The following is a 13,615-nucleotide window of genomic DNA, read 5'->3' on the forward strand; positions in this document are numbered from 1 at the left end:
TGGTCTAAAAAGAATATTTCTCCCTCTTAGGAGAGACAAGTATTTAAAAAATCTTATTATCTTTCCTTTGGGCTATGGCTTAAAAAAGGAAAAAGAAAACCCTGGGATATTAAGAACGTGACATCTTTCTTATTTCTTTCCAATTGACCTGATGGCTTTGGAGAAATGGCAGCCTCTACTTCTAACTGGAGAGGCTGTGGGCTGGCGAGGGACAGAGGGCACACATGTTACACAACCCTTCAGGATCCCAGATGGCAAATGAGAGCAGTGCAGAGTTTAGCATTATGGACTGAATGTCCTTGTCCCCCCACAGCCATATGTAGAAACCTTTACTCCCAGTAGGATGGTATTTGGAGGTGGGGCCTTTGGGAGATAATTAGGTTTAGATGAAGTCATAAGAGGGGAGCCCCCCTGATGGGTTAGCACTGTTGGAGAAGAAGAAGAAAAAGAAGAAAGACAAGGATAAGGAGAAGAGGGGGAGGAGGAGGAGGGAAAGGGAACTGGGAAAGGGAAGAAAGAGAAACCAGCCTCCAGACTGTGTGGAATCACTAGGAAAGGCCGTGTGAGGCACAGCAAGACGGCTGCCATCCACAAGTCCGGAAAAGAGGCCTCGTCAAGAACTGAAGCTATGGGACCTTGAACTGGTGATGGTTTAGTCACTGTGTCCAACTTTTGAGACCCCTGGACTGTAGCCCTCCAGACGCCTCTGTCCATGGGGTTTTCCAGGCAAGAATACTGGAGTAGATTGCCATGCCCTCCTCCAGGGGACCTTCTCGACCCAGGGATGGAACCTGGGTCTCTTGTATTGCAGGCAAATTCTTTGCTGACTGAGCCTCCAGGGGAGACCCTAGAACCATGAGATCTGTTGTTTAAGACCCCAGTCTGTGATGTTTTGTTTAGGCAGCTTGCATAGACCTAGACACTGGGGGAGCCAGGAGGATAGGACAACTCAAAGGGAGTATGGATGGATAACAGGCCCCCTTCTACAGGGTGGTCAGGAAGGCTGGACCTTAAGAAGGCCATTCCATTTGACAGTTGGCTGATTTTCAAGAGAACATTTTGGGAAGGATGCCAGAAAGAGAACAAGATTGTAAAGGGTTATGATGTAAGTGAGGGTTGGAACTATGGGAATGTTGAGTGTCAGCCTCTTGCTTCTATGAGATCCTAGTAAAGACAAGTGAAGGCAGATGATGGGCACTTTGGGGCTTGCAGGGGACATTCAGCTCTCAGCAGCGGGGAGGGGAGGAGATTTTTAGGACAAGGGAGATGTGAGTATTTTGGTTGCGGCAGAGGAAAACCGAAGTAAAGAAAGAGATGGGATACATAGTGATGAATCTCTACACTTGGAAATGGAAACCTACTTTTGGAATCTTGGCCACACTCATTGCTAACTTGGTGATCTTGGATAAGATACTAAACCTCTCTGAGCTTTTCTTTCTTCATTTCGTATAACTTCTGGGGATGGCAACTCTATGTCATAGGCTTGCTTTGAACTGTTTCACAATTAATTTAAAGGAACTTTGCCTAATATGCTACTACTTCTACAGATAGGGGCAAAAACACAGCACTTCCTCCGTGTCAGACCCTGATCATCACCTTTAGTGCGTATTAACTAACTGAACTGTGCTTACTAAATGTTTTTCAACTTGATTTTCAAAGTGACATTATGAGGTACTTTTGTTATCTCCGTTTTACAAATAAGGTTCAGAGAGATCAATAACGTGCCCAAGAGCAGAGAGCTAAAGAGGCACAACTGCCAAGAATTTGTGCTCCTAACCACTGTGCAACACTAGTTCATCTAATGAGGTTTCAGGATGAAAATTATGTGGTTGATTGGCTGAACAGTGAAAGAGGAAGGATACCTGTTGGGAAACAGTAGCAAAGAAGTAACAAAGGGGAGCATAAATAGCCCAGGTGGAAGGTTGAGTTTGGAAGGATGAAGGGCAAGAGGAGAAGAGAGGAAGCTGCAGGGTGACAGTAACACTGAGCACCTGGATCCAGCCATTCCTGAAGCTAAAGAGATCGAGTCTTCGAATTTCTGCTTGAGTCAAAGAAATTTCTTTCTTGCTTAAATCAAGACTGGATGGCTGTTTACCCACTTGTCTATGAAGGATAATAACTGATATGCTCACGGATTTTGGAAGAAAGGTGGAGTGGGCATCATTTCATGGTGGAAACCAGTCCCTGTGTAGCTGTCTATATTAGTGTCCTAAGGCTGCCACGACAAGCTACATCAAGTGAGTGGCTTCAAACAACAGAAATTTATCCTTGCATAGTTCTGAAGTTTGAAAGCAAGGTGTCAGAGTAGGGCCATGCTCCCTCCAAAGGCTCCAGGAGAGAATCTCTCTTTGTCTTTTCCTAGTTTCTGATGATGCTGATAATCCTTGGCATTCCTTGGCTTGTGTTTCCCACACTTCATGGCTGTTTGTCCTATGTGTATGTCTTTTTTCTTGTAAGGAAGCACAGCCCACCTGAATTGAATAGGACTTCATCTTAATTTGATTGCAGCTGCAAAAAGTCTGTTTTGAAATAAGGTCACATTAATAGGTACCAGGGTTGGATTTCAACATATTTTTGGAGGGAACATAATCCACTCACTATATCCTCAGAGCCTGTTACTCTGGTCAGTGTAGCAAATGATCATCTTTATATTTTCGCCTCATTGCCTCCCAACTTCCCAGGCAGCTTTCTGTCTCCCAGGTCTCAAGGGAAGGGATCATAATGCCTAGAACAAAGACCACATTCTTGGCTTTGAGTTCCAAAGCTGGCTTTTGAAAGCCTCTGCAACGATAACAGTCTAAAAACCAAGGGGTTTTTTGATATACAAGAGCTGGGCTTTGTTGAGGGACAAAAGGATTTGTGAGTTTTGGTGAGAAAGCTTAGCGGGCTGAGTCCAAAGAGTATAAAATAAGCCAGCGTTCTGGAGAAGACACAGAATATAATGTAAGGGCAGCTCTTCAATACTTACAAAGGGAAAGAAGGACTCAACAAGCAAGGTGCTGTGGAGACCATGAGGTTAGAACAGAGGTGTTGGTAGGGGACTGGATCCTCAACTCTAAGAGGAGTTGAGGCAAGCAGAAGAGGCAAGCAGAAGTTTGAGGAACCCCATAAACATGGTCTAGGAACACTGCACGCTTCTCAGGATGGGGCCAGAGCAGATGGCCCTGTGGTAGCTGATGACCTAAAGTTGATGGAGGTGTTTGGACAGTTCCAAGGTAGTCTCCAGGTCCCTCACAGGGGGACCAGAGTGCCCAGGAGGTAATGACGGGGGAAGGTATAGCCACCATGGCAGGACCACAGACTTTAGCCATGACTGTTAGGGAATACTCAAAGCCCATGGAGGTTGCAGCAGTGGCTGGAGGCCGGCCCTCACCCCAGGCAGCTTGTCCTGAACCATGTGTGTGTTCCTTAGAACCCTCTCCCAGAACTTCAGTTGTCATCAAGACAGGAAGAAGAGAAGGGCAGGAGGGAGGCCTCCATATAGAAAAATACTCACACCCAACATGGACCTAACATTCCAGGTTCCTATGCAATATTGCTCTTTACAGCATCAGACCTTGCTTCTATCACCAGTCACATCCACAGCTGGGTGTTGTTTTTGCTTTGGCTCCATCCCTTCATTCTTTCTGGAGTTATTTCTCCACTGATCTTCAGTAGCATATTGGGCACCTACTGACCTGGGGAGTTCATCTTTCAGTGTCCTATCTTTCTGCCTTTTCAAACTGTTCATGGGGTTCTCAAGGCAAGAATACTGAAGTGGTTTGCCATCCCCTTCTCCGGTGGACCACATTCTGTCAGATCTCTCCACCATAACCCATCCATCTTGGGTGGCCACGCATGGCATGGCCTAGTTTCATTGAGTTAGACAAGGCTGTGGTCCATGTGATCAGATTGGCTAGTTTTCTGTGATTGCGGTTTCAGTCTGTCTGCCCTCTGATGCCCTCTCTCAGCACCTACCGTCCTACTTGGCTTTCTCTTACCTTAAAGGGGGGTATCTCCTCACGCCCACCGTTCCTGACCTTGGACGTGGGGTATCTCCTCTCTGCCACTCGATGCCCCTGTGCTGCCCCTGCACTGCAGTCACTGCTTGCCACCCCTGCGCCGTGCAGGAAGTGGTCAAACAGGAGATGGCAAGAGTGAACATTGACATTCTAAGAATCAGCAAACTAAAATGGACTGAGATGGGTGAATTTAACTCAGATGACCATTATATCTACTATTTTGGGCAGGAATCCCTTTGAAGAAATGGAGTAGCCAGCATAGCCAACAAAAGAGTCCAAAATGCAGTACTTGGATGCAATCTCAAAAATGACAGAATGATCTCTGTTCATTTCCAAGGCAAACCATTCAATATCAAGGTAATCCAAGTCTATGCCCTGATGAGTAACACTGAAGAAGCTGAAGTTGAATGGTTCTATGAAGACCTACAAGACCTTTTAGAACTAACACCCCCAAAAAATGTCCTTTTCATTATAGGGGACTGGAATGCAAAAGCAGGAAGTCAAGAAACACCTGGAGTAACAGGCAAATGTGGCCTTGGAATATGGAATGAAGCAGGGCAAAGGCTAATAGAGTTTTGCCAAGAGAATGCACTGGTCATAGCAAACACCCTCTTGAAACAACACAGGAGAAGACTCTACACATGGACGACACCAGATGGTCAACACTAAAATCAGACTGATTATATTCTTTGCAGCCAAAGATGGAGAAGCTCTATACAGTCAACAAACACAAGACTGGGAGCTGACTGTGGCTCAGATCATGAACTCCTTATTGCTAAATTCAGACTTAAATTGAAGAAAGTGGGGAAAACCACTAGACCATTCAGGTATGACCTAAATCAAATCCCTTATGATTATACAGAGGAAGTGAGAAATAGATTTAAGGGACTAGATCTGATAGACAGACTGCCTGATGAACTATGAATGGAGGTTTCCTGACATTGTATAGAAGACAGGGATCAAGACCATCCCCAAGAAAAAGAAATGCAAAAGAGCAAAATGGATGTCTGAGGAGGCCTTACAAATAGCTGCAAAAAGAAGGGAAGTGAAAAGCAAAGGAGAAAAGAGAAGATATACCCATTCGAATGCAGAGTTCCAAAGAATGACAAGGAGAGATAAGAAAGCCTTCCTCAGAGATCAATGCAGAGAAATAGAGGAAAACAATAGAATGGGAAAGTCTAGAGATCACTTCAAGAATATTAGAGATACCAAGGGAACATTTCATGCAAAGATGGGCACAGTAAAGGAGAGAAATGTTATGGACCTGACAGAAGCAGAAGATATTAAGAAGAGGTGGCAAGAATACACAGAAGAACTGTACAAAAAAGATCTTCATGACCCAGATAACCACGATGGTGTGATCACTCACCTATAGCCAGACATCCTGGAATGTGAAGTCAAGTGGGACTTAGGAAGCATCACTATCAACAAAGCTAGTGGAGGTGATGGAATTCCAGCTGAGCTATTTCAAATCCTAAAAGATGATGCTGTGAAAATGCTGCACTCAATATGCCAGCAAATTTGGAAAACTCAGCAGTGGCCACAGCACTGGAAAAGGTCAGTTTTCATTCCAATCCCAAAGAAAGGAAATGCCAAAGAATGCTCGAAATACCACACAGTTGTACTCATTTCACAAACTAGTAAAGTAATGCTCAAAGTTCTCCAAGCCAGGCTTCAGCAATATGCGAACCATGAACTTCCAGATGTTCAAGCTGGTTTTAGAAAAGGCAGAGGAACCAGAGATCAAATTGCCAACATATGCTGGATCATCAAAAAAGCAAGAGAGTTCCAGAAAACATCTATTTCTGCTTTATTGACCATGCCATAGCCTTTGACTGTGTAGATCACAAGAAACTGTGGAAAATTCTGAAATAGGAGGGAATACCAGACCACCTGACTTGCCTCCTGAGAAACCTATATGCAGATCAGGAAGCAACAGTTAGAACTGGACATGAAACAACAGACTGGTTCCAAATAGGAGAAGGAGTACGTCAAGTCTGTATATTGTCACCCTGCTTATTTAACTTCTATGCAGAGTACATCATGAGAAATGCTGGGCTGGAGGAAACACAAGCTGGAGTCAAGATTGCTGGGAGAAATATCAATAACCTCACATATGCAGATGACACCACCCTTACAGCAGAAAGTGAAGAAGAACTAAAGAACCTCTTGATGAAAGTGAAAGAGGAGAGAGGAAAAGCTGGCTTAAAGCTCAACATTCAGAAAACTAAGATCATGGCTTCTGCTCCATCACTTGATGGCAAATAGATGGGGAAACAATCAGAAACAGTGGCTGATTTTTCTGGGCTCCAAAATCACTGCAGATGGTGACTGCAGCCATGAAATTAAAAGACTCTTGCTCCTTGGAAGGAAAGTTATGACCAACCTAGAGAGCATATTCAAAAACAGAGACATTACTTTGCCAACAGAGGTCCATCTAGTCAGGCTATGGTTTTTCCAGTTGTCATTTATGGATGTGAGAGTTGGACTCTAGAGAAAGCTGAGGGTCGAAGAATTGATGCTTTTAAACTGTGGTGTTGGAGAAGATTCTTGAGAGTCCCTTGGACTGCAAGGAGATCCAACCAGTCCATCCTAAAGGATATCAGTCCTGCATTGGAAGGACTGATGTTCAAGCTGAAACTCCAATACTTTGGCTACCTGATGGGAAGAGCTGACTCATTTGAAAAGACCCTGATGCTGGGAAAGATTGAGGGCAGGAGGAGAAGGGGACGACAGAGGATAGATAGTTGGATAGTATCACTGACTCAATGGACATGAGTTTGGGTAGGCTCTGGGAGCTGGTGATGGACAGGGAGGCCTGGTGTGCTGCAGTTCATGGGGTCACAAAGAGTCAAAAATGACTGAGCAACTGAACTGAGCTGAACTGAACACACCCAACAGGAAATGGAAGGGATCCATTTCTTTGAATTGAGTTTTTATTTTTGTTCGTTAATTGAAATGGAGGCTGTGTTCAGTTATGGAGAAATAGAATAACCACATCTTTATGCATCTGAGGCTTCTTAACATATGTATGAGCTACCCAATACTGCATAACATGTGACCCCATGCTTAGCTGCTGAGAACAATACATGTTTATTATCTCACAGTTTTGGTGAGTCAGGGGTTTGGATATGACGTTGCTGAGTTCTCTGCTTTGAGGTCTCACGAGGCTGCAGCAAAGCTCTTGAATAGGGCTGGGTCTCATCTGAACGCTCCGCTGGAGAAGAACCACTTCCAAGTTTGCACAGGTTGCCAGCAGGTCTTGTTTCTTGTACGACGGAGGGCTAACTGTTCCCTGGAGTCAGCCCATTGTTCACAGGGGCCCAAAGTTACAAGCTTATCCATGGAACAGTCTAGATAGGAAGCTAGTAATCTGACTCCAAATTTCACACTCTTATTTAAAAATAATTTCAAAAAATATTTAGTTATTAGGCTGCACCAGGTTTTGTTGTGGATTGCAGGATCTTCATTGCATCATGTCGCTATTTTGTTGTGCTGTTCAGACTCTATAGTTGTGACGGGTGGTCTCAGTAGTTGTGACCCACAGGTTTTGTTGCCCTGCAGCATGCGGGATCTTAGTTCCCTGACCAGGGATCAAACCAGTGTCCCCTACATCGGAAGGCAAAGTCTTGACCACCAGACTGCCAGGGAAATCCCTAGTTTTCACTGTTTGCCACTTAGATTCAATTTTCCTGCAGGATGCATGCACATGGGTAAGTCTCTGCAAAAATCCTTGGAATGACTGAAGAAAAGCCAGTAATCCCCCTGTGAGCCATTCTGTTAAGTCTCAAGATTATCTACTTGATGAAAAGATGCAGGTATGGTGTGTGTTTAGGGTAGCCAGTGGTTTCCATCTATACAATGAGGTGGGTTTTAATGAAACATCTTCTCCCATGTGTATTATTTTTGGTCCAAACGCTAACTCATATTAACTTTCTGTGAAATGCCTTTTTTCCCCACCCCCAACTCTCTTTTTGAAATGCTGTGCTCAGCTCAAGTCAACAGTCTCTGGCCCCAGGTGTTAAAAACACTGGGTTCTTCTTAGCAGGGAGCTAGAAGGATGAATCAGCCACAAAGTGGGATGTCACAAAGGAGACTTCAAAGGAAGCCAAACTCAAATTTCAGGAAATGGTGTCAAAGGTTCCACTTGTATTGTGAGACCTATAAATATCTCATCTTCAATCTCTGAAAGCCCTTGCTGCTGGTCCAAATGTTAATCCTCATTAGGTTAGAAACCTGGAAAGGATTTTGTCATCAAAGATAGTGCTAAATTTGGATGTTTCCTAGTTGAGTTCAACCGCACTGAAGAAACCAAATGACTTTCCTCTTCTTGGCTTCAAAGCACAGACTATTTTACCTCTTTCCCAAGCCTGTCAATTTAGATGAAAAGATCCTTCACTGGGGTGCCTTCTCAAGCAGCATCCTGCCAGTTTTTCATCTCAAAGAGGGTCTGGGAGAAAGGGCTCAATCCAGAGCAAGCTTCACTGGCTGTGTGTCAGGCTCAGTATCAGGGGGCTCTTATGCTGGTTCCATTCACCTCCTCTTTGGCTCATGAACAGCTGCAAAGTAAACCCCCAGGCTGGCTCATGTCCCCCTTAGAGTGCAGAAAAGCATTTTGCATTTCAAGATTTAATCTTACAGTTTCTCATTTACTTTTGGCTGAGATTTACTTGTACCGTCCATTGAGAAATTTAGACCATTTTCAATAAACATCTCTCCAGAGCGTTCTTAACATGATTTACAAGGAAGATAATGATACATCTTAATAAGGAAATTAAGAAATGAGGTATCACCATTTGTAATGATAGCTACTCTTAATAATTATTTATTGTCAAATATTTATTGAAAGTCTAATACATTCTAGGTTCTTGGAGTAGAAAAAGTGGTAGAATGAAGAATAACTTTCATAACTTGTCAAAGTACTCTCAGAAGAAAGCAGAGAGGAAAGGAGAGAGAAATGTTTGGTAAGAGAAAGAAGTCAGGATGTGGTATCTGCAAAGTCCTAGCTGTAGGACATAAATGGTGGCCAGGTTTTCCTCCATGTGGAGGAGGGGGAGCCCCTGCTCTTGTCAGCCACTGGCTACCATCCCTCCAGGTACCTCTGAGCTTGTAGGAAATGCAATGCCAGTGTCTCCAGAGCAGCCCATTCAGGAAAGTTGTGTGCTTTGTGCTCAGTCGCTCAGTCATGTCTGACTCTTTGCCACCTCAGGGACTGTAGCCTGCCAGGCTCCTCTGTTCATGGGATTTTCTAGGCAAAAATACTGGAAAGGGTTGCCATTTCCTCCTCCAGGGGATCTTCCTGACCCAGGGATTGAACCCGCATCTCTTGCATCTCCTGCTTGGGAGTCAGACTCGTTACCATTGGGGCCTCCAAAGTTACAGGTGCTGCCATTAAAAGAAAAGCACCCAGAAACTGGGGGAGGGGCACATGAAAGAGTACCAAGGGATTTGTGGGGTTGGGTGGGACATCATCAGGGCCAACTATGGGCCAACATTGCTCTGCTTATATCTACTCACATTGAGATCATTCTGTCCTGTCCTGGTTTCTCAAGATTTTATTGTTGTTGTTCAGTCACTTAGTTATGTCCAACTCTTTGAAATCCAAATCTTTGAATTCTAACACACCAGGCTTCCTAGTCTTTCACTATCTCCTGGAATTTGCTCAAACTCATGTGCACTGAGTCAGTGATGCCATCCAACCATCTCATCCTCTGCCAACCCCCTTCTCCTCCTGCCTTCAATCTTTCCCAGCATTAGGGTCTTTTCCAATGAGTCACCTCTTTGCCATCATGTGGCCAAAGTATTGGAGCTTCAGCCTCAGCATCAGTTGCTCCAATGAATATTCAAGATTGAATTCCTTTAGGGTTGACTGGCTTGATCTTGCAGTCCAAGGGAATTTCAAGAGTCTTCTCCAATACCACAGTTCATAAGCATCAATTCTTTGGGGCTCAGCCTTCTTTATGGTCCAAGTTTCATATCCATACATGACTGCTGGACAAGCTATGGTTTGACTATACAGACCTTTGTAGGCAAAGTAATGTCTCTGCTTTTTTAATACACCGTCTAGGTTTATCATAGCTTTTCTTCCAAGGAGCAGGCATCTTTTAATGTCATGGCTGCAGTCACTGTCCACAGTGATTTTAGAGACCAAGAAAATAAAGTCTGTCACTGTTTCCATTGTTTCCCCATCTTTTTGCCATGAAGTGATGGGATGGATGGAATGCCATAATCTTAGTTCTTTTGAATGTTGAGTTTTAAGCAAGATCTTTCATTCTCCTCTTTCACTTTCATCATGAGGCTCTTTAGTTCCTCTTTGCTTCTGCCATAAGGGTGGTATCATCTGCATTTCTGAGGTTATTGATATTTCTCCCAGAAATCTTGATTCCAGCTTGTGCTTCATCCATCCCAGCATTTTGCATGATGTACTCTGCATATAAGTTAAATAAGCAGGATTTTAGTTGATTTCAGTTTCTGTATGAAACCCTCTAAAAGGAGAGTGAGTGGGACAGACTGCAGCTCCTTCCGCTCCAGCTGATCCTGCGTCTGATGTTCAGCATCTCTTTCCTCTGGCATTCATTCTAGATTCTCTTCACCTTCCTGCCGGTCCAGGCTGCTTATTTGATGAGGTCACCAGGACCCTCATCCCTGAGTGGATGGAGCCCTTGATTACTAGCTTGTTGTAGGCTCAGTGCATGCATGCATAGTCATCATATCTGACTCTTTGCCACCCATGGACTGTGACCCTCCAGGCTTCTCTGTCCATGGGATTCTCTAGGCAAGAATACTGGAGTGGGTTGTCATTTCCTCCTCCAGCGGATCTTTATGATTCAGGGATCATACCCATGTCCTTTTTTGTCTCCTGCATTGACAGGGGGATTCTTTACCACTCAGATTCAGGCACTGTTAAAAATGGGTGAGGGACACCAAGAGATACCCCAGGGAATCATGTGGGTACCTAACATGCTCCCTTCTATACCTGTTATGAAGAACACCTGCCTCCTGGTGATGACAAAGGGAATTGATTCCTGCCAGCAACTCTTCCAACTCTTTCATTGTGATCCTGACCTGTGGTCAGAAAGAATTCAGAATGGATGGACAAACAGCTGCTGCTTGCAGTTTAATGTGACTTTCACTGTGTCTCTTGGTGGAAACATTTCCTCCTTGTTCCCTGGGGTCGCTAGACCCACCCAACAAAGTTCTGGGAATGAAATCACAGGTTTCTTTGTGAGTCCTTGGTGAGGGGATGGTGAGTGAAGTCTCTTGCTCCTACACTTTTGTTTCTGGATCCATATACCTTACCACTGGGGACTTAGCACTGTATGATGGCTGTTGGTTTTAAACACATGCTGTCTCCTGAAGCACAGAACCCTAGCCTCATGAGCTGTCATCTCCCAGCCAGCATCTTAGCTGTATCTTTAAGATGCCATTGTCATGCATCTGGGAGATTCTGGGTATAGCAGGACCTGTAGCTCCCATCAGCAAGTGCCCAATGTCACACAGGCTTTGCTGTAAGGGAGTCTCTTGGGTCTAGACAGCACTTTGTTCTGTGGGACCCTGCATTGCTACATGTGTTACTCTGTGAGCTCTTAGAGGTTGCCTGAGCCACGGCACTGGAGCAGGAGAGGCAGAGTGATGTGTGCTAATCCTGCTCACAACGGCTACTTTCTCCAGGCCAGTGAAAAGGAAGGCAGGTGGCAACAGGACCCAACTTCAGGCAAAGTTCATGGCTTAGAATTGTCTCTCACAGAGAAATGGACAATAAGGTGAAGCTCAGCAGAGTGGTTGCCCTGCAGTTGGGCAAGGGGGCTTGGATTCCATGCTATGGCACCAGTCCTGGGCCTCCCAGGTGGCACTAGTGGTAAGAACCCACCTGCTAATGCAGGAGATGTGAGAAATGCAGGTTTGATCCCTGGGTCAGGAAGATTAAGATCCCTTGGAGGAGGGCTTGGCAACCCAATCCAGCATTCTAGCCTGGAGAATACCATGGACAGAGGAGCCTGGTGGGCTACGGTCTATAAATCTCACTGCATTGGACATGATTGAAGCAACTTAGCATGCATGCACACACCAGTCAGGGGCTGGCTAAAGGCTGCTTCACTCCTGGGCCATAAACTCCCTTTACTTATGGGCAAAGTTGCTTTGGCAGCCAAAGGGAATTCTTCTCAAAAGGGTCACATGCATGGACACTTGAAGTCAAGAGATGGGAGAGGGGACTGAGTCAAAGGAATCTGAGGATATCTGAGTGAAGTGTAGGCAGGTCTGGATTACAGACCTGGTTCCTGCACTCTCACATTTCACAGCCTCAGGGAGAGGCTGATTCTAAGCACATTCTTATAGGTCAAAGTGGGAGGTGCCATGACAGAGGCAAAGACAGGCACTTCCAGGGTCATGGAGCCCAAGTCTCTTCCTGGCCTTAAGTGTGTGAGTAAGAAGGAAGGACTATTACCTCATTGGAGGTGACCTCTGAACTGAGCTTAGAAATCTGAGCAAGATTATTCAGATTTATGACTTGGGGGTTTGATGATCTAGATAAAGGAACAGGTCATGAGGGCAAAAAAGTGAATGCGAATATTGAAGACTGGTGAAAACACTGTGTGTGTGAGAGAGAGATAGAGAGACAAAGACAGAGAGAGAGATGTGAATAAGGGCTGTTGATGGAGATGACAGAGTAGTCTCATCTGTCTAGACAGGAACCAGATCAAGACTAGTCTTACATGGCGAATTGAAGAGTGCAAATATTTTACTTAAGGGAATGAAAATCATGGAAAGATGTTAAGCAATAAGTAACTCAATGAAAACTTTATGGTAGGAAAACTCATTTAGCCCTGGCATAGAGGGTAAGGTTGGAGAATGCTCACTACTGGATCCCAAGACCAAGTTCAGGCATCATTGCAGCAACCCATATGAAGGAAGCTCTGAATTAGAGCAGGAGAGAGAATAGGAAGCTGAGGGGAAAGTGTGAGCCAATAAGAGACAGACTTAGTGAGCGCGGGGAGAGGACGCATTTTGGGTGGGCTGGTAGAGCCATGTGTTAGGGTTAGGGTAGGGAATGGACAGGTGGGGAGCTGGGAGCAGTGGGGCCACACATGGGCATCAGTGTCATGTGGGTGGAGCTTGAGGTTCACATGGAACATCCAAACAGAGAAGCTGTGGATGTGGATGATGCTCAGGGCAAAAGTGCAGCTGGAAAAAAACATGCCTCTGGGAATCAGCAGACCACAGGTAAGAACTCATGCTTGGGATGGCAGATGAGATACTGAAACTGCCCAGGATGACAAATAAATGCCCAAGAGTGAGGGTGGAACTCCAGGAACAGACATATTTCAAAGGAGATTTGGAGAAAGAGGACTTTACCAATGTCACTGAGAAGAATTCACCCAAAGAGGCAAAGAACAGAAACTGGGAAGAAGACCGTTTCTCCAAGGCTTCAGAAGAGGTTGACTGGATGAGGGCTGGCAAGGGTCCAAGGGATCTGGCCACAAGAAAGTCATCTCTGTCCTCCAGGAGAGCAGCTTCAGGCGATGGGAGGAAAAGGTGATGAGAGAGCAAGAGCAGGCATCTGCAAGAGGTGCATTTGGTGGGGGGAGGGGGCGGTGTCTACAATGAGTGGAAGC

Source organism: Ovis aries, chromosome 1, assembly GCF_016772045.2.
Source record: "Ovis aries strain OAR_USU_Benz2616 breed Rambouillet chromosome 1, ARS-UI_Ramb_v3.0, whole genome shotgun sequence".
Classification (NCBI taxonomy): domain Eukaryota; kingdom Metazoa; phylum Chordata; class Mammalia; order Artiodactyla; family Bovidae; genus Ovis; species Ovis aries.